At 42.3% G+C, this 24,934-nt stretch overlaps 1 protein-coding gene across 1 annotated transcript in view; it reads right to left on the minus strand.

Moving 5' to 3' along the window:
* The window catches only part of RUNX1 (RUNX family transcription factor 1), a 96,568-nt gene that overhangs the window by 11,893 nt on the left and 59,741 nt on the right, over window positions 1-24,934 (minus strand). The window lies entirely within an intron of this gene.

Consider the following 24,934-nt stretch of genomic DNA (forward strand, 5'->3'; position numbering starts at 1 on the left):
CCAAGGGTATGATTCAGTATAAAGCAGCTCCGTGTGTTTCTTAAGAATATCTGGTCAGGTTTTCCAGATGTGTCCTGTCCATTGCATGTCCTTTTACAAGAAGTGTTGGAAGGTATGTGCAGATATGTAGGTGTGTATACTAGTTTGTTTTCAATCACTATGGCTTCAGTTTCAGCCAATGGGACGCTAAGTGAAGTTTTAAAACAGTGAGCGGTATAAAAAAACGGACTAATGAACAATACCTCTACCTTGTTCAGCTAATCATAAAACCCTCTTTCACGATTTTGTAGATATTTTTGGTGTAGCTTCTCTACTTATTACAGGTTGTATCCTAGATGTGAGCAAGAAGTGCAATTATTCCAGATATTGCTTGCACACTGCAAAAGCTCCCCCCCCCCCCCCGTTTTTGTTGTATTGTTTGCCTCCACTGGATGGTCTCCCCATGCACATTTATCATCTGTATTCAGCACTGGATGGTCAGCATTAGATACCTGATTATAAGCTTCCATGGGCTAGACCTCCCGTTCCACCAGAGGCATAGCGGACTCCCCAACTACTTGTAAAGTGGTAGCCGTGTTAGTCTGTTATAGCGGAAGTCCAGTGGAACCTTAAAAACATTTGCATCAATATAAGCTTGTGCAAGTTACAGCTCAGTTCTGCAGACATGCCCTGCTACTATCAGCAAGCGTGCGGCTGTTGGCTTTCTTTACAGGCACAGGCTGTCTTTGGAGCAAGTTACACCACATTATGGCATGAACCCTCAGTGTCTCACTGCGAGGCAGGCACTGGGCATGTGGCTTGTATGAGGGCTGAATCTTACAATGAAACACGCTGCTGGAAGTATTTCTAAAAAAGAAGCAGGAAGTGAATCAGTGGTGAAGACGATATGCCAGAAACAGGCAAGATGACAGATATCTCTTGGAAGAGACTGACGCCAACACATCTGAAACTCATCTCCCAAAAAAGCCCCACCAAGAGCACCTCTCTTCCCCTCCCTCTGAATGTCTGCTTTCCAAAAATGAAATCTACATCAAAAGGATCAGTGGGCAAAGGCAGAGCGAGTAGTAAACAATTAATTAGCCACATAGCTATGTCAGCTGGAATACCTCGATAACATGCGTCAATCACTGCCATTCTGAGAGCCAGGAAAATTGCAAAACTTTTCGGCAGATCCGAGCCATTGAACTCAGCTGAAATGTCTGCCAAACTTATTTTTCCAAGAATTGTAATTTCTTTATTATCCTGTCAATGGGTTTAACCTAGTTCAAAAAAGGGGGTAAACTTTTGTAATTTTCCTGAATTGTGGTAGTATTAACTCAATAACAGTGCAGTCCTAAACAGACTGCCGCTTTCTAAACCCACTGACTTCAATGGACTTGGAAGAGCGGACCTCTGCTTAGGACAGCACTGTAAGGCTTGTCCAATTACTTGGCCTCTTGCCATCTCCCCTTCCTCCCTCCAGCTTGAGCGGTTTAGCTTCATTTTCTGTCTCACCTACTTGGCTTTCCCTCTATTTCCTGATCAGCTAATTGACATCTGTGGTCAAGTTCTGTAAACCTAAGAACATGCTCCTGCAGGTACTAATCACAACCTTCATTCTCACCAAAGTTGTTATCTTGGTGCCAGCTCATCATATACCAATATTAGCCACAGTCCTTGAAATCCAAAATAAGTGGAAAGCGGATCCCCCACCCAGAACGTGACCTCTGAACACTTACAGGGGGGTTGACGGTGGGTTGCTCGTACACGGATTCCAAGCATCGCTTCCAGCCATTCTTCTTTTCCCACAAAATCTTTCTATTTGAATAACAACATCAAGTCTGAATCCTTGCCTAACAAAGCCTTTTGAAAACTGTCATTTTCCAGAAGCTAGATTCCTCGGTGCTTTGGAAGAAGTGAGGCTTACCAAAGGACAAGTTCGTAACTGGGAGGAGCAGATGCACAGCGCAAGTATCTGCTTATCTTAGGAGCAGGAAAGCTGGAAAAGTACAGAGCAAACTGTAAAATTCCACTCTCAGCTGTTTCAGTGCGCAGGGTGTGCTTTTCCATGGTGCAGAGGCTGCAGTGGAAATTCCTTCTATAAAGTTTAACATCACAAGCTATTTCCCAGTAAGGAGCCAGTGTGGTGTACTTGTTAAGAGTGGTGGACTAGTATCTGGGAGACCCAGGTTTGAAGAATCCCCACTCATGCCATGGAAGTTCACTGGGTGACCTCAGGCCAGTCACACTCTCTCAGCCAAACCTACCTCACAGGGCTGTTGAGAGGATAAAATGGAGGAGAGGAGAATGATGTAAACCCCCTTGGGTCCCCATTGGGGAGAAAGGCAGGGCACAAATGAATTAAATAAATAAATATAAGAATTTGAGATGTCTTGGTGGTGGACATGCTGATTTATGGTTTATTAGAATTTAACTAATGACAATGATTATTCTCTTGATGGAGAAGCATTTTCTTCCAACCCCAAGTTACAAGCACCTGACTCTCATGCAAACAAACCCACAGCTAAGATCTTGTTTACAGGCCCGACTCCATGTTTATGATTTTAAATATAATGTTTTAATCTTGTGTTTTACCTATTTATTGATTGTTTTGGTTTGTAGTTGCAAGCCCGGCATTGCCAGGAAAGGATGGGGTATAAATAAAGTAAAATAAAAGTATCCTGTCTGATTGACCCTCTTCTTTTTCTGACAACTGAGAACAGTTCTCTTCCTGCAAGTTAGTGCCCTGACTCTGTTTAACCTACAGCTGAGTGATGCTGTTGTTGAGGTATGGTTGTTGATTGGTACTATTATTATTACTATTATTATTTTCATTGTCATGATCATCAACTATATATAGAATCACAGAGTTGGAAGGGGCTATACAGGCCATCTAGTATAACCCCCTGCTTAATGCAGGATAATGCTAGAGCATCCCTGACAAGCATAGCCTATTTTTCCACTGAGACACAAGGTAAATTACAAACTATGATAAAAACAATTCAATCAAACAGCAAATATCTACAGTGAACAAAACAATGCAGTATGGCTAGGACTGAAGAACAGAGCAACAATGCAGGGGGGAAACCCTGTCTAAGGCAACAATTCAGTCAATGTATGCAAAAAACAGTCTAAGGCAAAACCAAGACAGTCTAAACTTTGACAGACCATGCTGAAGTGAGGATTGTGTGTGTAAAGTGCCATCAAGTCACAGCCAACTTATGGCAACCCAATAGGGTTTTCATGGCAAGAGACTAACAGAGGTGGTTTGCCTTTGCCTTTCTTTGAATAGGGACCCTGGTATTCCTTGGTGGTCTCCCATCCAAGTACTAAGCAGGGCTGACCCTGCTTAGCTCCTGAGATCTCACGAGATCAGATTAGCCTCCTTCTAACTCCCCCCATCCATGAGTGCCAGCAGCCCCAGCCAACTGGCACTTTACTGCTCAACGGTGCAATGTTGCTAACAAATGCACTCCGTCTGTGAGGCAGATGTGAGGAGGTTTCCAACCAACTAGATATACAGAGTTGCCTCTCTGAAGAGCAGAAGCTTTTGCTGCTGTCCCCAGATAGAGCTACGATCACAATCCTTCTCCACCCCACACCATTTTGTTTGCTGAAACACCAGTATCTTCACGTGTAGGTTTCTTATACCTTCGTATGTGCCATGTGGTATCCTGCCAGGCATTCCTCATCTGCCAGGCATCTTATCAGCCAACCCGTTCTGAAGAAGAAAGCACATGACTGCTATATGTCACCACCTCTTCTCCTTAACTGGCATGTGGCTGGCTGAGGTTTGAAATATAACTGCAATTGCTTAGTTTATACAAGGAAAAAAGGATATGCAGAAGAGAGGGCTGAAGCCATGTGGGCTGAGAGACACAGATAAGAGAATGGAGAACTGAGAGCCTTTCGTGCTCCATTTAGATGGCTGCTCTATGTTTTCTAAGACCATCTACATTCAGAAGTCTGTCCAGAGCAGTTCTGAATCATAGAATCATAGCCTCCTTTATTCCCTGTTTCAGCCAGGATTCAGCCAGGATCAAAGGCACGTTCGGCGAAACACATGCATTCGATCCTGGCTGAATCCTGGCTGAAACAGGGAATAAAGGAGGCTAAAGCGACCATGCGTTTTCACCCATAGAGTTGGAAGGGACCATCCAGGTCATCTAGTCCCCCTGCACAATGTGGAAAATTCACAACTACTTCCCCCCCCAAACCCCCAGTGACCCCTACTACATGCCCAGAAGATGGCCAAGAGGCCTTCCCTCTCATCATCTGCCTAAGGTTATAGAATCAGTATTGCTGACAGATGGCCATCTAACCTCTTCTTTAAAACCTCCATCGAAGGAGAGCTTACCACCTCCCAAGGAAGCCAGTTCCACTGAAGAACTGCTCTGTTAGAAAATTCTTCCTAATGTCTAAACAGAAACTCTTTTGATTTAATTTCAACCAGTTGTTTCTGGTACGACCTTCTGGGGCAACAGAAAACAACTCGGCACCATCCTCTACATGACAGCCCTTCAAGTACTTGGAGATGGTTATCATATCCCCTCTCAGTCTTCTCCTCTTCAGGCTAAACATACCCAGCTCCTTCAACCTTTCCTCATAGGACTTGGTCTCCAGAATCAAGGAACTTATTTGGGTTTCAACGTGTACATCTTGCCTTTACAATTCTAACATTCTGCTAAATGCTTTGGTGACGCTTCATCTCCTACCAGTTGAAGAAACCTCTACAGGTAAGCCTCTACAGGTAAGTTTATATCAATTTAAGAGGACATTATTGGTTTAAAAATATTTGACTTGTAGCCTTGTGATTACCTCATGCCATCCTTTGGCTGCATTTTCTCATATAACTGAAGAGTATACAGAGTAATGGTGCACATCATGTTTCAGTATCATTGCCAAACTTACTTAGGCTCCTTTTAAAAGCACTGGTACCTTTAAGTGGTGACCTCACGCCCCAATGTTTGCTTTTATTTAGAGCTTCTGTGGTTTTACTGAGGCATTAAAGCCATTTGAGAAGTTCTGCAGAAGCTTGGGTCTTTGAAATGACTTTCATAAGAAACTGAAATTAGTACTTTTAAAATTACATTTAGGGTTGCATCAGGCCCCAGGATCTAAAGAGTAGATCATAACTGCTGGACTGCCTCCTCCCATCATTGCACTGAAAGGCCTGTGATATTTGAAGGGTTTTCTTAATGCTTGGTGTGCATTTTTATTAATTACAAAGCTCCAGTGGCTTTATTGGAAAATAAGGTTCATTTCTAGTCATTAGGGCTACTTAAAAACATGACCCCAAAAAACCTTGTGAAGTCTTCAAGTCTTCTTGGATAATATATCTGCTCTAGACCCTTTCCAGTCTGGCTTAAGGCCAGGCTATGGGATCGTGATAGCTCTGCTACCTTTAGTTTACGGCCCCTGTCTGAGTGTAGACAAAGACCATGCCAATTTGTTGCTGTTGTTGGAATTTTGTGCAGCGTTTGATACAGTAGATCATACCATCTTGTTGAGGCGCGTGAAGGCAGAAGTAGGTATCAGGGGATGCATGCTAAACTGGTTCAACTCACTGCTCACAGATCAGAGTCAAAGAGTTGTTTTGGAGACCTGTTGTCATCAGTGTGGGGCCTATCCTGTGAAGTTCCACAGGGGGAACAGTCCTATCCCTCATGCTTTTCAATCTCTACGTAAAGCCATTAGTACAACTCATTCATAGCTTTGAGGTTGGATGTCATCAATATGCACATGATACCCAGCTCCTTATACCTTTATCCAAATCCCTGGTGATATGATAGAGGTTCACAAGAACTGCCGAGCTGCTATGGTAAATTGGCTAAGAGTGAACAAATTGAAACAAAACTCTGAAAAGACAGATGTAGCGCTGGCTGGGAAGGCAGAGATCTCGAAGGACGCTGTGCTCCCCACTTTTGATGGAATTCAGCTGAGCCCTTGCTGACTCAGTTAAGAGCCTTGAGGTTATACAGGACCCAGCTTTATTACTGGAGAAGCAAGCTAAGGCAGCTGCAAAAAAGGCTTTCTTCCAATTCATCCTAGCCTGAAAGATTGCCACTTATCTTTATATGGCTGATCTGGCTACGCGAATCCACACCACAGTAACTAGACTACTGCAATGCACTGTACATTGGTCTCCTTGCAAAATCGGTTCAGTAACTCCAGCTGGTGCAGAATGCCACAGCTCGGCTATTATCAGGAGCTAGATGGAGCATGCATATTACTGCAGGCATTCACTGGCTGTCCATCAGTTACCAGGCTCAATTTAGGTATTAGCTATCAGATACAAAGTCCTTCATGGCCTTGGACCCTCATATATGCGAGACCACCTGTCCCCCATGCTTCACCACAACAGCTTCTCTCATCAGAGCAGGGTCTTCTGTAGATGCCCATTCATGTGCCTTCTACACTGTGGTCCCCACCTTGTGGTACAGCCTGCCCGAGGAGGTCAGGAACGCTCCCGCTCTCCTGGCTTTTTGCAAACTATGCAAAACTGAATTATTCAAGAAGGCTTTTTTATGCAGGCAACAGAGTTGCACTGTACTAAATGAGTCACATAGTTACTTAGAAAAATTATGAAATACTGTGGTCTATACTACTGAGTACAGCTTGTTGAAATTATTATCCTACAATGGAATTTTGCACCATTTAATGTGTCATATTAATACTTATGTTCTGCTTCAGTTCTGTTTTTAGACTTCTGATTGGTTCTAAAACTCTGATCCTATTGCATTGCTTATTGAATGTCCCATGCATCGATTGTATTGACTCACTCTGTGTAATCTGCCTTGAGTTCAAGTGAGAAAGGCAGACTATAAATAATGTAAACAAATATGTACCTGACATATGACTTTTTTAGTGCTTTGAGCACGAAAATATGGCAGTGATAACCTTTACTCTGTGTACTCAAGTGTCAGAAACTTAGTTAAAATCAAAAGCCATTCTAGAAGCTTAACAAAGCTGAAGTTTGTTTGTTTCTTTGTAAAGAACAGTACATGAGTTATAGTGAAATTGTATTTCCCCAGCTCAGTACATGCTTCTGTTTGCAGGTCCCAATGTCAGTGCCAGGTTGGAAATAACTACAGATGATGCGTAGAGTCCTCTCAAAAGCAGTTTCTGAAACATTGTTATTTCATGGTAACATTGAAACCATTCCCTGTCCTTTGTGAGATGCTTGAATAGTGCAATCTAAGCCAAGACTGGGCCTAGGCAAATGGCTGATCTTGCTCAATTATTGTGTTAGACATGGAACACATTAAGGACTATTGGAGACTGCGATAAAGGGAAGTCAGGTGAAGACAGGAGATGCAGACCCTTCGGACACAAAGCTATGTCGCATTGGAACCACGCAAAGTTTTAAATTGTGGAGCGCATGTTTAACTTCTTAAAAACTCCTTGAACATTTATGACATATAGGAACAGAATCCTGAGAAACGGATGCAAAAGGTGAGGCAAGAACATTGAATGAACAAGCTGTAACATGATTAGCTGCCACAGTCATGACAGACTGCCTGGTTCCTTTAAAAAGGTATAATCTGTCACCTCTGCCTAGATGTGGCTTCTGGCTGACATTTTGAAGGTACTTCAGAAATGACTTTTGAATGGAAGAGTGTATAGTGTATGGCTCTGTTACTTGGCTGTTAACTTGAACAAGCCTCGGGTGTCTCATTTCTACTGAGGTAAAATAAGTAAAGGGACTAAGGAGAAAAATTAAAACTCCAATCAAACATTTTGGAAAGCAGTCTCTCTCTCTCTCTCTCCCCCCCCCCCTCTCTCTCTCTCTCTCGGTATGCAGGGATCGGGATACCTGCTAGAACAGTACATGAGTTATAGTGACATTGTATTTCCCCAGATCAGTACATGCTTCTGTTTGCAGGTCCCAATGTCAGTGCCAGGTTGGAAATAACTACAGATGATGCATTGAGTCCTCTCAAAAGCAGTTTCTGAAACATTCTTATTTCATGGTGACACTGAAACCATTCCCTGTTCTTTATGAGATGCTTGAATAGTGCAATCCTTTGCCGTACTCTGAGGCTTCATATAGTGGTTGAAAGGATATTTACTTCACTGGCCTCCTTGTCCTGCTGTCACACTTTCCCAGAAACTGAACTGGTCTGGCTCATCTTTGTTTCTTTACACGTGGTTACCGGGGACCCCTAGCACCTACTGCTCAACCTGGGCTAGTTCCCCACAATTCCTGATGGAGCCACTTGAAATAAAATGGCCTGGCTGAAAAAAGTATGTGTAGCTAGCTTGTAATCCCAAGGCAGCTGACCCATATTTATGGCCTGCAAGGACTACAGTGTGAGGTGATTATCTCAGCTGGTGTGAGGGAAAGCAGATACTCGGCCTGCCAACAAGCCCCTTCTCTGGACCACCCTGGAGAACTGGTGAAGGGGGGGGGGTGACTCAGTGCAGGTGTTCCTCTCTTCTTGCTTGCTTCCGTGAGATAAGGACCAACGGGATGAGGGATTTGTACAAAGGTTTCCAGTGGAAGACCCAATGTATTTTTCTTCTACCTTGGAGCAGGTGTTTAAAGAACTTTTAGAGTAAGGCCGGGAATGCCACAAGGTGTTCATTCCCTTCAGAAAGGCAGAGCAGCAAAGCGCCAGAAAGCTAGATGTGAACAATGTCTACCGACAAGAGAACAGCGATAACTATGGTAACATTGCCTCCAGTATCGGAAAGGTTACTCCTGAAGATATAAACCAATTACATGATATTAAAGTTCTCTCACTTACTGATAAACAAAGGATTGCGATCAACCTTGCCCTTTTCATATGTTCAGTGCTTCTCTCCCACTTGTCTTCCATAGCTTTAATGTGGGGGAAACTCGCTTTGTAGAGTTGGCTTTCAGTTCATTCCCTACAAAACACTGACCTTGATGTGAACTAATTAGGACTGAGATAGTTAAATAATACAGGTTGGCGGTGGGAAACTTTGTCGAAATAAAAGGTGCCTTTGAACATAACAGCCATTTACACTTTCATGATCTCATCCCTAGAGCTCAGAAAGAAAGAACACAAACTAATAAAGAGAAACTCCATCTAGGGGAATGCTACATACGCAGCAGATTGTCAGCCCACAAACTCTTTATCCAGAACGCTAAATGAAACGGAACTGATGATTCTTTTACATTACAATATAGATCGTGATTTTAAAAAAATCTTTTGGTAATAAGCAGACCTCTGATGATCTAAAGACATACTGGTTCACATTATTAACAGAAAAAGGTAAACGTTACATCAAATGCAACCTTCATACTTTAACAGTGGAGGTCACCTTGTGAGGAGGAGGGGAATGCTACCAAAGTAGGATGAACCTCCCTCCAGGGTTCAGCCTTGATTCACAAGGTAAAAAATAAGGTCTATCTCATAAACTTTAAAGGATATTTAAAATCTAACTACTCCAGTCCTAAAGACGAATAAAAACTTGGGCTCAGGCCTCCGACCCGAGGTAAAGTGGGAGGCTAGAAGCACCACCACATCTGCTCACTTAGGACTCATTATTAAATATTAGGCATCAGAAAAAAACGTTTCCAGGCTTTTGGTGACTAGCTAAGGATGTGGGTGTTTGTGCTGCTGATTGCTGCTTCATTGGTTGAATAGTATTTTACTGGTGTCTAATGATTTCATAAATAAATAAAAGACATTACACAGAAGTAAATTCTATAGAAATCAACGTGTTTCCAAACGGAGGTTTCTGAATGGCAGTTATTTTTAAGAATATTGCTCTGGAAGAGGTTTAAAACGAGCACCACAAAAGGAAAAGCTTCTACAATATAAAATCCTCAGTGGTGAGAACACTTTTTGAGTGGCAATAGCGCAATGGCCCACTTACAGGTAAAAGGCTGGGAAGCAATACCTCTGAAGGAAAACAGCGCTGCTCCCTTGTAAATAAAAGACCTGGCACGATAATTACCACTCTGTAGTAGGTATACAGCCCTGACCTGGATGGCCCAGGCTAGCCTGATCTCGTCAGACCTCAGAAGCTAAGCAGGGTCAGCCCTGGTTAGTATTGGGATGGGAGACCACCAAGGAATACCAGGGTTGCTATGCAGAGGAAGGCCCTGGCAAACCACCTCTGTTAGTCTCTTTCCTTAACAACCCCCCAAAAGGGGTTGCCATAAGTCGACTGCGACTTGACGGCACTTTACACACACACACACAGAGTAGGTATACAGTAGCAGAACACAAAGTCTCCAAAGAATAAAATAAAAACCATTGCAAAGGTTCATAAAAGAGTGAGGGCATAGGAGGAGAGAGAGTTTGTCATTCAGTGAAGTCCTCACTCAAGAGAATATTCAATCTACCAGACTGCAAAGACACCTAGCTGTACCTTACAATGTATAGGGTTGGCAACATCCAGGTAGTAGCAGGAGATCTCCTGCTATTACAACTGATCTCCAGCCGATACAGATCAATTTGCCTGGAGAAAATGGCAGCTTTGGCGATTGAACTCTATAGTATTGAAGTCCCTCCCTTCCCCAAACCCCACTTTTTTTCAGGCTCCACCCCAAAAGAGGGACCTGGCAACCCTACAATGTAATCAGATGAGCACCGGCCAAGAGCAGTTGGGGGGAGACAGGGCATTTCCTCAGGCCTTTTGCACTGCAAGTACTAAGAAAATATCCACACCATGAAACTATTACTGTGAAATGTACTTATTGCTCACATGAAACGGTAAGCAAATGAGACATAATATACAAAAACTGAGTGTGCATAAGGCACTAACGTTAAACTAACAATTTGTTTGAAAATAGCTTTAAGGAAGATCTGCAAAACCAACTTGGGAAAAAGTTAAGCCCAGAAATCTATAGCGAAAGCACTTCCTCCCCATCTTGCAGCTGGGCCACGCAGTCTAGAAATGCATTTAAGATACTTTGATATATTCTCCTTCTCCCGTGAAATCCTCTGGCACTTCCTGTTTTGCTCCAAACATGAATCGGCCCACTAAGAGCATGGAAGATCAGAAATTCCAGTGCAACTGATTAAAGCTCATTAGTTTGCAGAAGCAACTGTCATTCTCTCCCTTGGTTTCCAAAAAGAAAAAAAAGAAAAAAACCACAGAAGAATTTGCGTAGATGAAAGGTCATCAGAATTAAGCTAAAACGCATCTCTGCACATTTGGCAACCAGTCTAGTCCGTGTTATTATCTCACAAAATTATCTTTATGTCATGTTTTGACCCTGAGATTCCCACATATAGGCTGTGTAGAGTGACCTCATCTCAGAATACAGCTAAATCTTATGGCCACAGATATAAGCATGTTGCACTTAAGAGTTTCCAGTAGTGATGAAATTACACAGCCTAATATGTCAAAGCACTGAGATTAGTGTAAGCCAGGAACCAGCTCCGGAATGCTGCAGAGGACAGTAACAATTAACAAAATGATGGTCTCAGTGCCTGGCTTTTACAGTTGCCCTACTTTGGACTTGAAGGAAGAAGGTAGTGGAATCTGGATGTGGGAGATGCAGATGTGTATCTCTCTTGCAGATGTTAGGAGGCAAGAAAACATTATATCCTACCCAAGCCCCCCGGGGACAGGGTGGGAAGAAATGGAAAAACAATTCAGCAGTGTGAAATTGCTGTGATCTGTGTCTCCTCCTCTGCCTGTCTGGAGGAGGAGGGATGGCAGGGCAGGCTGGTCAGCAGCGAGAAGTGGTGCTGTGGGGAGTTGCCCATGGACTCATGTGTCCAGCAAGGGGGACTGGCTTTTCCATCACTCCACAGTTCTTAAAAAGATGGAAGTGCTTGCTTTTGGTACATATAAAATCTCTTGAAACTGGTGAGGCTGTAATCCTAAATATACAAACTTGGAAGGAAGTTCAGTTGAAATCAGTAGAGGACTTTAAGTAAATGTGGTCAATACCAGGTTGTGTGGGCTTAGAATAAAAAAACTTTCCTATTTTAAATAGAGTTGTATCTGTGTCAAAAGGTCAACTACAACATGGTGCCAGATGATGAACCAGCTTTACCCAACTCCAGCACCATATAGTTGGTCATACAGCAAGATGCCATCACCACTGCAGACACTGGTGCTTCTCATGCAGAGGTTTTACACATGCACATGTAGAGGTTTTACACGCTGCTTGCAGCTTATGCTGATGGTAGAGTTGCAAAAAAACAGACAGCTCATGGCACATTGCTTTGTCCATCTTTTCTCTAAGGGAATTATCATAACAACGTTTGGGTTTCTGGAAACCTGCGCTCCATATTGGGCATTGCTTGAGTATTCAAATGCAGCCAGGAAAGTATAAGTGGGGTGTGCTCACCACAAATATAGCAGTTTATACTTCTTGTAGTACTTACTATTTAAACACATAGCATACATTTAACCTCGGTACTACACTGACTCCTATTGGTTTATTGTTTGTACAACAACAAAAGCACAATACTTGTGTATATAATGTCCTAAAATGTTATAGCATTTGCACTGAACTCGCTTAATAAAATATAACTGCATGGTGCCTTTTATCACTTAAAAAACAAGCTGTAAGTTTGGATTTGTCTCCCTTTTAAGTACATGAAATATAAAAAAGGGCACCCCTTCCATTTGGGGCACTGAAATGCCTTGCTGAGACAATGAAGGCAAAATCAGACAATTACCATCCTTTGCAAGCATTTTAAAAGATTTGGGCCCTGCAGCAAAATGCTGTTTACTGAAGAATGAATGTGCCACTTACACACAACACAGCAAAATATGTCTGAACTCAAGCATCCTGGATACTGGCCAGCAGTGGACTCTGAGAAAGGTTTACAGGTATTAGATAACATCAAACTTCTGTCTGCAGTTCATTACTTCAGGGCCTTTGCTGTCTTTTAAAACAAGCAAATGCAAGTACTAACAGAGGCATATTATTATATCTGCCTTTACATTCACCTATTGCAGTATTTAATCTCTCATCGTTGGGAGCGGTATTGTCTGTGTGTGTTAGACCACCCTGTCAAGCACTGCCAGATCCTAACTTGAGGTACAGGGGCAAGGTTTTACTGGGGCTACGAGACTGTGCCCGCTGAGAACCTGGACCATTAATTTTGCCATAAAGTCTTTGCTCACTATTTTTAAAAACAAAACAAAGCCCCGGGAATAAATCCAGAACCTACCGGCACTGTAATCGTTCACCTTATGTTTGCATTTAGAGCAAGACAAACTTGATCTACTCCCCCCCACACACACATGCATCATGTCATAAGGAAGTATTTCTTCTATCTTCTTTTTATAAGTTCTCTGCCTCTTCCAAACCTATGACATTTTTGCTGGTGACGTATCTAACAAGGCCTTCATTGTCTCAGACAGGTGTGAAACTGGAACTGATTCACGGCCAACAAACCCTGGTACTAGAGCCAGCTCTTGAGCTGAAAACAGGCACCAACCATCCAGTAATACCAACATAGACAGCCAGAGACTCAACAATTTAAGGCTTAACACATACATGCATCTATGCACCATAAATCAGATGATGATGTGCCAGCCAACCATCAGGTTTTTGGGCTGATGCCTGCAGACTGTCTGTGCACATCAGACCCTGCCTGTTTGGGTGAGTGGAAACATTTCTTTCCCTCTGAAGATGAGAGGCGGGTGGAGTAACTAGTTCAAACACATCTCTGTTGGCCCTGTCTTGTCTTGGCGGTCCTCTGACACATGCCTTTTATGAGCTTCTTTTATTCAAAAGCATGACAGGGAATATTTAGTGTGCAAACACGGGGGATCATGTGTACTTGCATTCTATATGTGTGCTGCTTTCACAAATAAAGTGATCCCATTTCTGTACAAATTGTCCTAACATGACCTGCCAAAACATCAGACTCCCGTCATCTGTTCTCTTCACTTTCCCTAGAAAATGAGCTTCTCAACCTGCCTCTTTATGCTATGAGCCTCACTCCTTTTTCAAAGTTAAAAAAACAAAAACAAAACAGCTTCACAGAATGATGCAGGAGGGGAAGGGGGCTTGGGAAGGGTGATTTGGGGTGCAATAGTAGTAAATGGGAAAAGGGGTAAACTCACACATATATCACTCCTTTGCTCTGAACCACACACACCCCTTTTCCAAAGTTGCGTTTCCTCACTCTGTACTCTGTTCCAAACAATCTTTCCAAAAACCCATATGAAATATTGATCTACAAACCTTCAGAAACAATCTTTCTGAGATTCATTCTGGTTCTGTTCCTATTATTCATCTCAGTTCTCAAAAGTGAACAGGTTCTTGGTGCTGCTTCCCTTGTTGAAAGATGACTCATGTCCTCACCAGTAATAGCGCAACTTGCTCCCAGCTGTGACCCTGCCTGTTGGGGCCTGTTTTCCTGTCATGCCCACCTGTTGGGTTTTATGGTTTTGGCGGGACAGCCCAAACCACAGCTGCAACTGGCATTTGATGAGATGAGATTCATGAATGGAAGCAACAGGGCAGCCACACACAAACAGGCAGGCATGTACTGAAAATTACAAGGAAGACATAAGTGGCTTTAAAGAAGCATTTGAAGATGAATTGGACATGAAGATTTAAAAGGTTTGGGGTTTTTTTTAAATGATATGGCCAGCATGCCAATAACTGACTCCTTGAGACACCCAAGAAAATGGTATAGACTATTTGAATGTCCATTTCTCTCATTCGACATATTTGGACCAACATGTAGAATTATGTTAGCCTTTTCAAATATTATTTTTTTTCAAACCCCATTTTTTCTGTTTACAAATTAATATTCCTCACAGTAGACCTTCACAGTGATTAGTATACCATGCCACACAGTCAATTTTGTCTCTCAGCAACACTCTTCAACAATAAATATATAGCATATGGAGAACGCCTCATGAACTAGGACCTCTACAAAGACACCCACTACTCAGTGGCCATTTCTGTATCTCGGTAGCACACTTTTCTACTGTCACAATAAATGAGAGCCATCCCCCAAAGCCAGTGGATATGTCAATGGAGTGCCTGGTTCACACAAAATGTTGTCTGCATAAACCACCAGTGTAAAGAAAAGATATGATAATCAGACATGCAGAGGAAAACAGCAGTAAAGGAAGCATTATCTATAACCTTTAGTCCTTTCCCCACATGACTCTGATAAGTGAGAACAAGTAGAAACTTGGGACCAGAGCTGCCCAAGGGTATTTGACACCCTAGGGGAAATGTGGCACCTCCCATTCAATATAAAGAGAAATAAGAAATGACACAATATATTTTGAGACAGAAAAAACCCACTTCTGTCTAATTTGGCACTCCTTAAATCTTGGAGCCCTAGGTGACCACCTAATTCACGTATATGGTCAGACTGGCACTTCTTGGGACTTTCCAGTGTAACTGTGGCTGATTTGACCAAGAACTATTTCTGTGTAGAGAAATGCTGGAGGAATTGCAGCAGGCATGTTGGAAGAAACTCACAGGACTCAATATCGTTCTCCATAGATATACAGTCTGAACACGAACAGACTGCGTGCACCTCTCATATCTCCTCATTCAGCTCTCCACCTTCATTTGGTCAAGGAAATTAAGCTCATACAGAATGAATGGGAAGATTAAAGGAATAAATAGGATTCCCGTTCCCTGGAAAAGCCTAGTGTTCTGAGTGTCTGTGTTCATCCACTGAAAGGAAGAGGGAAAGGCAGAGACCCTTCTATGTGCTATGACAGGGCCTGGGGTGGACTGGACAGAGCCCATGGTTTTTACATCTTAGTGACACCCCAGCTTTGCACCATGCAACTTCAATTCATGTTTCTACATATTTGTATGAGATGCTTTGCTTTCCAAGCATTTCTACAGTGAGGGAAAAAAGTATTTGTTCCCCTGCTGAATTTGCCCGTTTGCCCTCTGACGAAGAAATGACCAGTTCATAATTTTAATGGTAGGTCTATTGTAGCTGTGAGAGACAGAATAACAACAGGAAAAACCCCAGAAACCCAGAAGACAAAAGTCAGACATTGATGTGCATTATAATGAGTGAAATAAGTATTTGATCCCTTTGCAAAAGATGACTTAGTACTTGGTGGCAAAACCCTTGTTGGCAATTACAGAGGTCAGACGTTTCTTGTAGGTGGCCACCAGGTTTGCACACATCTCAGGAGGTATTTTGTCCCACTCCTCTTTGCAGATCCTCTCCAAGTCAGTAAGATTTCGAGACTGATGTGTAGCTACTTGAACCTTCAGCTCCCTCCACAGATTTTCGATGGGATTAAGGTCTGGAGACTGGCTAGGCCACTCCAGGACCTTAATGTGCTTCTTCTTGAGCCACTCCTTTGTTGCCTTGGCCGTGTGTTTTGGGTCATTGTCATGCTGGAATACCCATCCTCGACCCATTTTCAATGCCCTGGCTGAGGGAAGGAGGTGCTCACCCAAGATTTGACGATACACGGTCCCGTCCATCGTCCCTTCGATGCGGTGAAGGTGTCCTGTCCCCTTAGCAGAAAAACAACCCCAAAGCATAATGTCCCCCCCTCCATGTTTGACGGTGGGGATGGGGTTCTTGGGGTTGTAGGCAGCATTCCTTCTCCTCCAAACACGGCGAGTTGAGTTGATGCCAAAGAGCTCGATTTTGGTCTCATCTGACCACAACACTTTCACCCAGTTCTCCTCTGGGTCATTCAGATGTGCATTGGCAAACTGCAGACAGGCCGGTACATGTGCTGTCTTGAGCAAGGGGACCTTGCGGGTTCTGCAAGATCTCAGTCCTTCACGGTGTAGTGTGTTACCAACTGTTTTCATGGTGACTATGGTCCAGGCTGCCCTGAGATCATTGACAAGTTCCCCCCGTGTAGTTCTGGGCTGCTTCATCACCGTTCTCATGATCATTGCAACTCCACGAGATGAGATCTTGCATGGAGCCCCAGACCGAGGGAGGTTGACAGTTAGGGTTAGGGTTGTCACCTTCTCACCAAGTTGCTTGGCAATAGTCTTGTAGCCCAGTCCAGCCTTACGCAGGTCTACAATCTTGTCCCTGATATCCTTGGACAGCTCTTTGGTCTTGGTCATGGTGGCTAGTTTGGAATCTGATGGATTGATTGCTTCTGTCGACAGCACAACCCTAACCCTAACCTGGCTGGTTGATAGGGGACTTCTGTAATTGCCAACAAGGGTTTTGCCACCAAGTACTAAGTCATCTTTTGCAAAGGGATCAAATACTTATTTCACTCATTATAATACACATCAGTCTCTGACTTTTGTCGTCTGGGTTTCTGGGGGTTTTCCTGTTATTCTGTCTCTCACAGCTACAATAAACCTACCATTAAAATTATGGACTGGTCATTTCTTCGTCAGAGGGCAAACGGGCAAATTTAGCAGGGGATCAAATACTGTTTTCCTTCACTGTAGATGTGGATTATTCTTAGGCAGAGCCATTGCTGAAATATATCTTGTTAAAGAGAAATTTTATATCACATTCAGATCCAAATCAAAGGGATAAAACTGACACAAATCTTAAGTTTGTTCTTTGGCCTAATTTTAAACCATATTGATTAACAAAACAAAGTTGTGCCAATATATTGGATAAATTACTGGCCAAATATTGTTACTTCATCAATTTTGTTTGACATGAAAATATAATAAGAAGGAAAATACCTGTTAATTGTGAATCCCAATCTGAACAAACCAATAGCTAAGCAGCATTTTATACATGTATTAAACCCCAAATGGCAAAATCCCCATAAAACATTGAGACTACAACCTCTGCATCTGTGAGCAAGTTTTTCATGCATGTCAGCCACAGCAAAATCAGAAATTTGGAACATTGAAAGATGTATGCTTAGAGCCAAACTAGACATGTCGGCAACATGACCCAATACTTGTCTTCCCAAAGTCCTATAAAATGTAGGGGAGGTGGGGAAAATTAAAGCAGATCATAGGCAAATGGGACAGTGTTCTGTGTTTTTCCTACCCAGACTCCCCCCTCAAACTCCCCAGCTGTTTTTCTCAACATGGGGATTACTTTTGGTCTTGGATGCCCAGTGGGAGATCAGAAGCAGTGGGAGAAGGATGGGTAGGAAAACATTCAGCATCCGTTGCTAATGATCTTTATGTAGCCCCTGCCATGCTTTATATAGTGGAAGATCCAGTTCTGACATGCATGTCTACCACCACCATTCAAGTTTGGCCCCAAGAACAATTTTTTTTGTTGCAAGTAGGTATCAACCTATCAGTAGATGGTGAGCTAGCAAATGACGGGCTGTATTGTTTTAGTGAACACAAACTTGAAGACCAGTTGAACAAAATCGGGTCCAACAAGTCCATAGATGTTGGCTTTTGACCATTTATTTGCATGTAATATAATTTAACTTGACAGTTTGGTTCTTGGCACATAGTAAAGTGCTGATTTGGAGAACCCATCACAGAGGGCTTTTCCCCCCATTTTCTCCATGTGGCACAACACATCAGTAGACTAAACACGTACCTGTTGTTCTTCAGCTCTGCATTCCTCTGTCCTAGTTATTTTTGTGATGTGGTTTGGTTTCCCTTTATTTCATACTTCAGATAGTAGTCTATTCTCTAGCCACACTCACAAACCCCTTTCCATGGTCATACCATAAGAAATGGTTGGCCTGAAAGGCTAGGCTGCTATTAAAGCTTGACAAGCGGGGGATCCACAAGGACTTGTGTAGGACATTTCATTTTCCCTCCCCCACTATTTCCTCTTTCCCTTCCCTGACAGCTGCCACACACTCTCCTCCTTTTCCTGCTTCCTTCTTTCCTTCCCACTCACCAGTCAAACTACCTTTATCTGCCCCCCCTCCCCATCTTCAGCTTTCCCTCCTTTCCTCTCCTGGCAGCCTCTTCCTGGGAAAACTCTGCACAGTGCTGCTGGCTGCTGGGCTAGGTCCAGCTGAGTGGTGGGGATCCTGCAAGGACTTGTGGGGGGGGGACCTCAATTTCCTCTGTACTCCCCCAGTTCCTTCTCCCCTACTGCAACTTCCATATTTTCCCGTCCCTGCTTCCTTCTCTCCTACCCGCTCACCAACCAACCAAAATTTTATCTGCCCCAAATCTTCAGCTATATTTAATATTTATTTCCTTAATTTATATGCCATATTGCTTCACAATGGGTACCCAAAGCAGCTTTCATTCTTCTCCCCTCCTCTATTTCATCTTCACAACAACCCTGTGAGGTAGTTTAGTCTGAAAGTGTGTTACTGTCCCAACATCACCCAGTAAGCTTCCATGGCAAAATTGAGATTTGAACCTGAGTCTCCAAGATCCTGCTCTAAAACTCTAACCACTATACCACTCTAGCTTTCATGGGGTGGCTGCTGTTAAACAGTAGCAAGAAGCTGAGACTGGGTGAGTCATGCAAGTCCTATGGTATAAAGTCTTCTGTTTTGTTGCCAGGCCTGGCCCCAATAAGTCCACCCTCAAAGGCCAAAAATAGCACTGGAAATGCCCCTGCCCTCCCATTTCCTTTTATTGAGAGAAACTAAGGCTTGAAGGTTGGACATACTGTTATGGTTGCCTAGCAAACCCCACAATGGCCACTGAGAGGTTACTTGTTTCTTAAAATTACAGGGACCGCTTCTATTAATTGGGGGGAGGCGGATGGTAACCTCTAATCTATTTTTATTTTCAATTTCAGATTTTTCTGAAAACCTGTTTTTTTTCCAGGTTGTAGAAAGAGCTGTCTTGTCTGTTCATTGCTCCAGTATCTGGATTTAAGTATGCACAGATTTGGCCATGTTGAGAATTAGATATATTGATGATGAGTGGGGCACCCACAGGGACTTGTGGGGGGCATCTCATTTTCTTCTCCCCCACTATGTCCTCTTTCCCTTTCCTGAAAGCACCCATAGCATCTTCCCTTTTCCTGATTCATTAACTACTACACCACATGGGATCTTGGGTGGGTGGGTGCATGATGCTGCTGTAGCAAGCAGCCAGTCCTGGGTGAGTTACGTAAGACGAGTGGTAGCAAGTCACCCACTGGTTGTTGTGAGGTCTGGCTCCAATGAGTCCTCCCTGAAAGACCAAAACAGTCCTGGAAAGGGTCCTGCCCCCTCCCTCCCTTTTACTGACAGAAAGCAAGGCTTGAAGGCTGGCAATAATGTTGCAGTTGCCTAACAACAGTTACTGAGGGCATTTGTTTCTACAGGCACTTCTTTTATTTCAGGTGGTTTTAAATCCTACTGCATTTTTTAAAAAAGATTTCACCTAGGGGTTTTTCAGGTTTGTAGAATGATCTGTCTTGTTTGTTTATGGTCCCCAATCTCTGGATTTCAGTATCCACAGATTTTTGCCATATTGAGAATTAGATATATTGATGATTGATTATCTGTTGCTAGGTTTATAAATTGTACAAAGATTCTTGTCCAACATTATTTCAGTTAACTGATAGCAGGAAAAAGTCAATAAAAATATTTTTTTTTTACATGTAGCCACAAAATATGAAACACTTTTTTCGGAAGAGTTTAATGATTTGTACAAGTGGCTAAGATGTTCAAAAGCAAGGAGTGTGCAGTATGAAATGTGTCAAAAAGTATTTGTTGAAAGCATACAAAACAATCCCTCTCTTTTTTAGACCTCTGGATTAAGATGAGCAAACCTCCGTAACACAGATTGAAAGAAACCACTTGACATCCATAGAACCACACCTATGGTAAAGAAATCCAGGGATACTTCTTTTATGTTTCTATGGTGTGGGATTACCTGTTTAGCTTGCTAAATTGAAATACATAGGGTTTTTTTTTTTTAACAAATCTGAATTTGGAGTCAGCCTATGAACCACCCTCCTGCCTGCTTGGATGACAGACCAAAGTTGTAACAGAGAACTGTGTGTCATGTATGGGCATGAGTCTTAAACCTATTGACATCTTTAGAGACAGTTGAATTGATTTCATCAGGATCAAGCCCTGATCACATTCTTTACACAGTTGATTTATCAGAGAATATTCAGAGATGGTAAAACTGTAAGAATAGATTTTCCTATACTCTTTCTATTACAGAAATACCATGTATTTATGAAAACACAACCTCTTCATGTACACCTGCAAGCGTATTTGTAGGGATATTAATACAGGCAAATACTTCAAGTTAATACTATAAATGAATATACTTGAACATAATTTGAGCTGATGTATAGTTCGCTAAGTATTTTGTTCTCATCTATTCTGATTTAGACTATGTATTACAGTGCTATCCTAAGAAGAGTTTCACCCTTCTAAGCCCAATGACATTCTCAGGATATCACTGGTAGAGGTTAGGAATAGGACAAACTGGAAACCTAAAGTAATTTTCAGCAATGAAAACACATTCACACAAAGACCTAAAGTTCCACATGGCTCACTTTATAAGAATGTGAAAATGTAACTGGTTGTATCTTATTCTAGTGCAATTTTTAGATCTTTTCACTACATCCTTTTGGTGATTTGGTCACTCCCACAGCAAAGCCATTCTTGTGCTTAACCAATGCAACAAAACTGTAGAATCAAATAACTAGGGATGAAACCAGACTGATCCTTCAGAAACACCCAGAAAATTATACACAGTCAGAGAGGAATAGGGACATTTTTGTATCTTTAATAGCAGTTGAGCCTTTCACATCATAAACTACTTTTGAAAGGCTGCTGCAGTTCATAGGTGACTGCCCTGCTGCCCTCTTGGTGGCTGCTTCTGGGAACCAAACCAAGTCAAGAGCACCGTGGAGTACATAGCATGGTTGTCTGGACTGAGCCCTATATGGCCCAGCCTCTGCATGCCATTGAGTGTTTGCTTTTAAGGTAAGGAGTTCTTATTTATTTATTTTGGTTGTATTTGCATTGGGAGGTAACTTGAGCTCTGGTATCAAACCATGCAGTGTTCTGCCAAGAAGGGGATTATAGGAGAAAATTCTATGGAGAGAAACTGGATTTGTTAGTGAAAGGCTAAGAGAGATTTTATTTACCAGAGTTTTGCAACCAGCACCTTTAATCTTCATAACAACCAGGTTATTCATGAGCCCATTCTGTGCTTCAAAAAGCCAATAAAAAAGAACATTAATAGCATGGGCATTAGGTCTCAACTCTGATGTGTCAATATTCCCTTGTGACTACATCCAAAGCCCTGAATAAGGAGCACACTTGGGTTTTAGCAATGTTAGAAAGTAAGATTCATTTGGTCATTTTATCTCATAGGACTAGTATATTTTATTTATTGCTCTCTCTCCTCCCATCCTTTCTCAAGGAGATGAAGGCAGAATACAAATACACCTTTCATTTTATCTTCATGACAATCCTGTGAGGCAGACAAAGTCTGTGGAAGTAATCCAATAAGAAGTGATTTGAACCTGTCTCTTCCTGTTTTAATTGCGGATAAATGCTGTAACAAGTCTGAAGGGGAATGAGCCAGGATTATTTCTTAGGCTGGAATAAGACTGATCCATAGATGATTTTCTGAATTGTCAAGGTAATCATCAGCAGATAAATGAACACTGTTTAGTTTAGCAGAATTGTTTAGTTTAGTTGAAACACTACTACTAAGGTACAATTCTTACCAAACTAAAAATGTACTTTCAGTTTGGAAAGGAGCAGGGAGGGTTCATGAACTAAATCCTAATTTCAATTTCCTCAAGAAGGCTATAAATCTAAGAATTCCTTTTAAGATTTTCATACCGATTTCAAGTAGGACTTATTTTTAGGAATCCGCGATCAATACAAATATAATTAAAATAATTTTTCTAACAATACTGTATATAGCAGGAGTTCCCAACATGGTAGGGTTGCCAACCACCAGGTACTCGCAGGATCGGTGCATTTTTTCTTGTTACAACTGATCTCCAGCCGATAGAGATCAGTTCCCCTGGAGAAAATGGCCGCTTTGCAATTGGATTCTATGGCATTGAAGTCTCCACCCCAAACCCCGCCCTCCTCAGACTCCACCCCAAAAACTTCCCACCAATGGTAAAGAGAGACCTGGCAACCCTAATTGTGACAGTGAGAGCCATGGCACCCACCAACACATTTTCTGGCACCCATCAAGTGTGTTTAGGAAGTGGGTGGGGCCAGGTAGGGCTTTTACTCATCAAGGCCTCTGATTGACTACTGAAGATGAGAAGAAGAAGAAGAAGAAGAAGAGGAGTTGGTTTTTATATGCCAACTTTCTCCACTACTTAAGGAAGAATCAAACCAGCTTACAATCACCTTCCCTTCCTCTCCCCACAACAGACACCCTGTGAGGTAGGTGAGGCTGAGAGAGTGTGACTAGCCCAAGGTCACCCAGCTGGCTTCGTGTGTAGGAGTGGGGAAACCAACCCGGTTCACCAGATTAGCCTCCGCCGCTCATGTGGAGGAGTGGGGAATCAAACCCGGTTCTCCAGATTAGAATCCACCGCACCTCACCACGGCTCTTAACCACTACACCACACTGGCTCTTCAGCATGTAGTTGGTTTTGCGGTTTTTTAATGTTAGTTTGGCAGCAGCTGCCACAACAGCATCAAAATATTATCTGTGTTACTGAAGTTAAGCTGTGGCAATCATTTTGGGGCCGTGCCCACAATGCTGTGTCAGGATTCCAAATGTGCTCACCGACTTATAAAGTTTTGGGACCCCTGAGTATATGGTATGTTGTCATTTTAAAACTCAGTAGTTTGGGCTGGTCACTCAGTGGTAACTTCACATGTTGAAAATGTAATTAATAGATTTTGGGTTCGATACACATTGGGCCTTTTTCTCAGTATAAGCCTGGGCACCACCTCAGGTCAACCCAACAGAATCTTGTTTGTGCCCTGTCTCCAACTGGTATGCTTGATATGGCAAGATTTAATGAGTTCTCAGTGGTGGCCCCAGCTTTATGAAATAACTTTCTGAAAGATGTTTGGAGTGCTTCCTCTTTACCAGTCTTTCATAAGTCATATAAGACTTTCTGTTTTAGAGTCCATTTTCACGTTGAATATGGGTTTGACTGTGTTAGGTACTGATGAGCTATTTGGATTATATTTTATATCATTATTGTATATTGTGGTTGATTGTTTTATCTATTATTGGCCATTTTAACATATGGGAAGGCTGAGGGTATTCCCCCCCGCCAAATGAATAGAGAAAGACAAGTATAGTGGTCAAGAGACTGACAGTGCAATACTAAGGAGAGTTACTCCAGTCTCTGCCCATTCATTTTAATGGGTTTAGGATGGAGTAACTCTTTGTGAGTTATGAGCCTGGATAGGCCCAATTCATTTAACTGTCTTGTCTCCCCATTTCCAGTTTAGAGTTTCTAACACTAATATTGTAATTATCAGTAAGATAAGTGTTTAAACCTTTTAGTATATATTATGATGGTTCCCACACAGAATCATGAGGGGGGAGAGGTTTAAAGAAATTAATAAATAATCTCATTTTGTTTAATGTGTTTACAGCCTCTGGCTTTTTATTTATTTTAATGCAGCTTGACTGACAATGTTCATTGAGTAGCAGCCTTTGAACATCCAGCGAGGCAGCACATTAAAAGAAGGAAGGTAGGTATCCTATCTCAGCAACACTGAGTGCCAATTATGGAGCTTTTCCAGGTACATTCTAGTTGTTTGCTTTGACAAGAGAACTGGCACAATACACAAAGGAATAAATTCCAATTTCTCTCAGATCTGTAGGAAGGTTTATACCCATGGAGTTGTCCTTCACACATTTCAGCTGGGATGCTGTATTTGGATGACAAGGTTGTAGGATACTGAAATGTTTCTCTACATTTTATTTCTTGTTTATTGGAACCAAAGAGCAATTTCAGAACCACCTCAGCCAACCCATTGTGCTCACTTTTGTATGGGGAATTGGCCTTGAGACACAATGGTACCATGGATGTCAATGTCTCTGACTGTGGACTGTGAAGATGTTCGCTCTCCTGGCAGGAAAAAATGCTATTTGCTTGATAAAGTACTGCACAGTGTTTGTAGTGATAAGATATTGTTGCTAGGTCAGAACTTGTTATATGTCTTTTTGGTCAATGGTGGCTTTTAGTAAAGGCTATAAGTCAACAATTGATTCTGATCCTAAATATGTTGA

The sequence above is a fragment of the Euleptes europaea genome, chromosome 12 (assembly GCF_029931775.1).
Source record: "Euleptes europaea isolate rEulEur1 chromosome 12, rEulEur1.hap1, whole genome shotgun sequence".
Classification (NCBI taxonomy): domain Eukaryota; kingdom Metazoa; phylum Chordata; class Lepidosauria; order Squamata; family Sphaerodactylidae; genus Euleptes; species Euleptes europaea.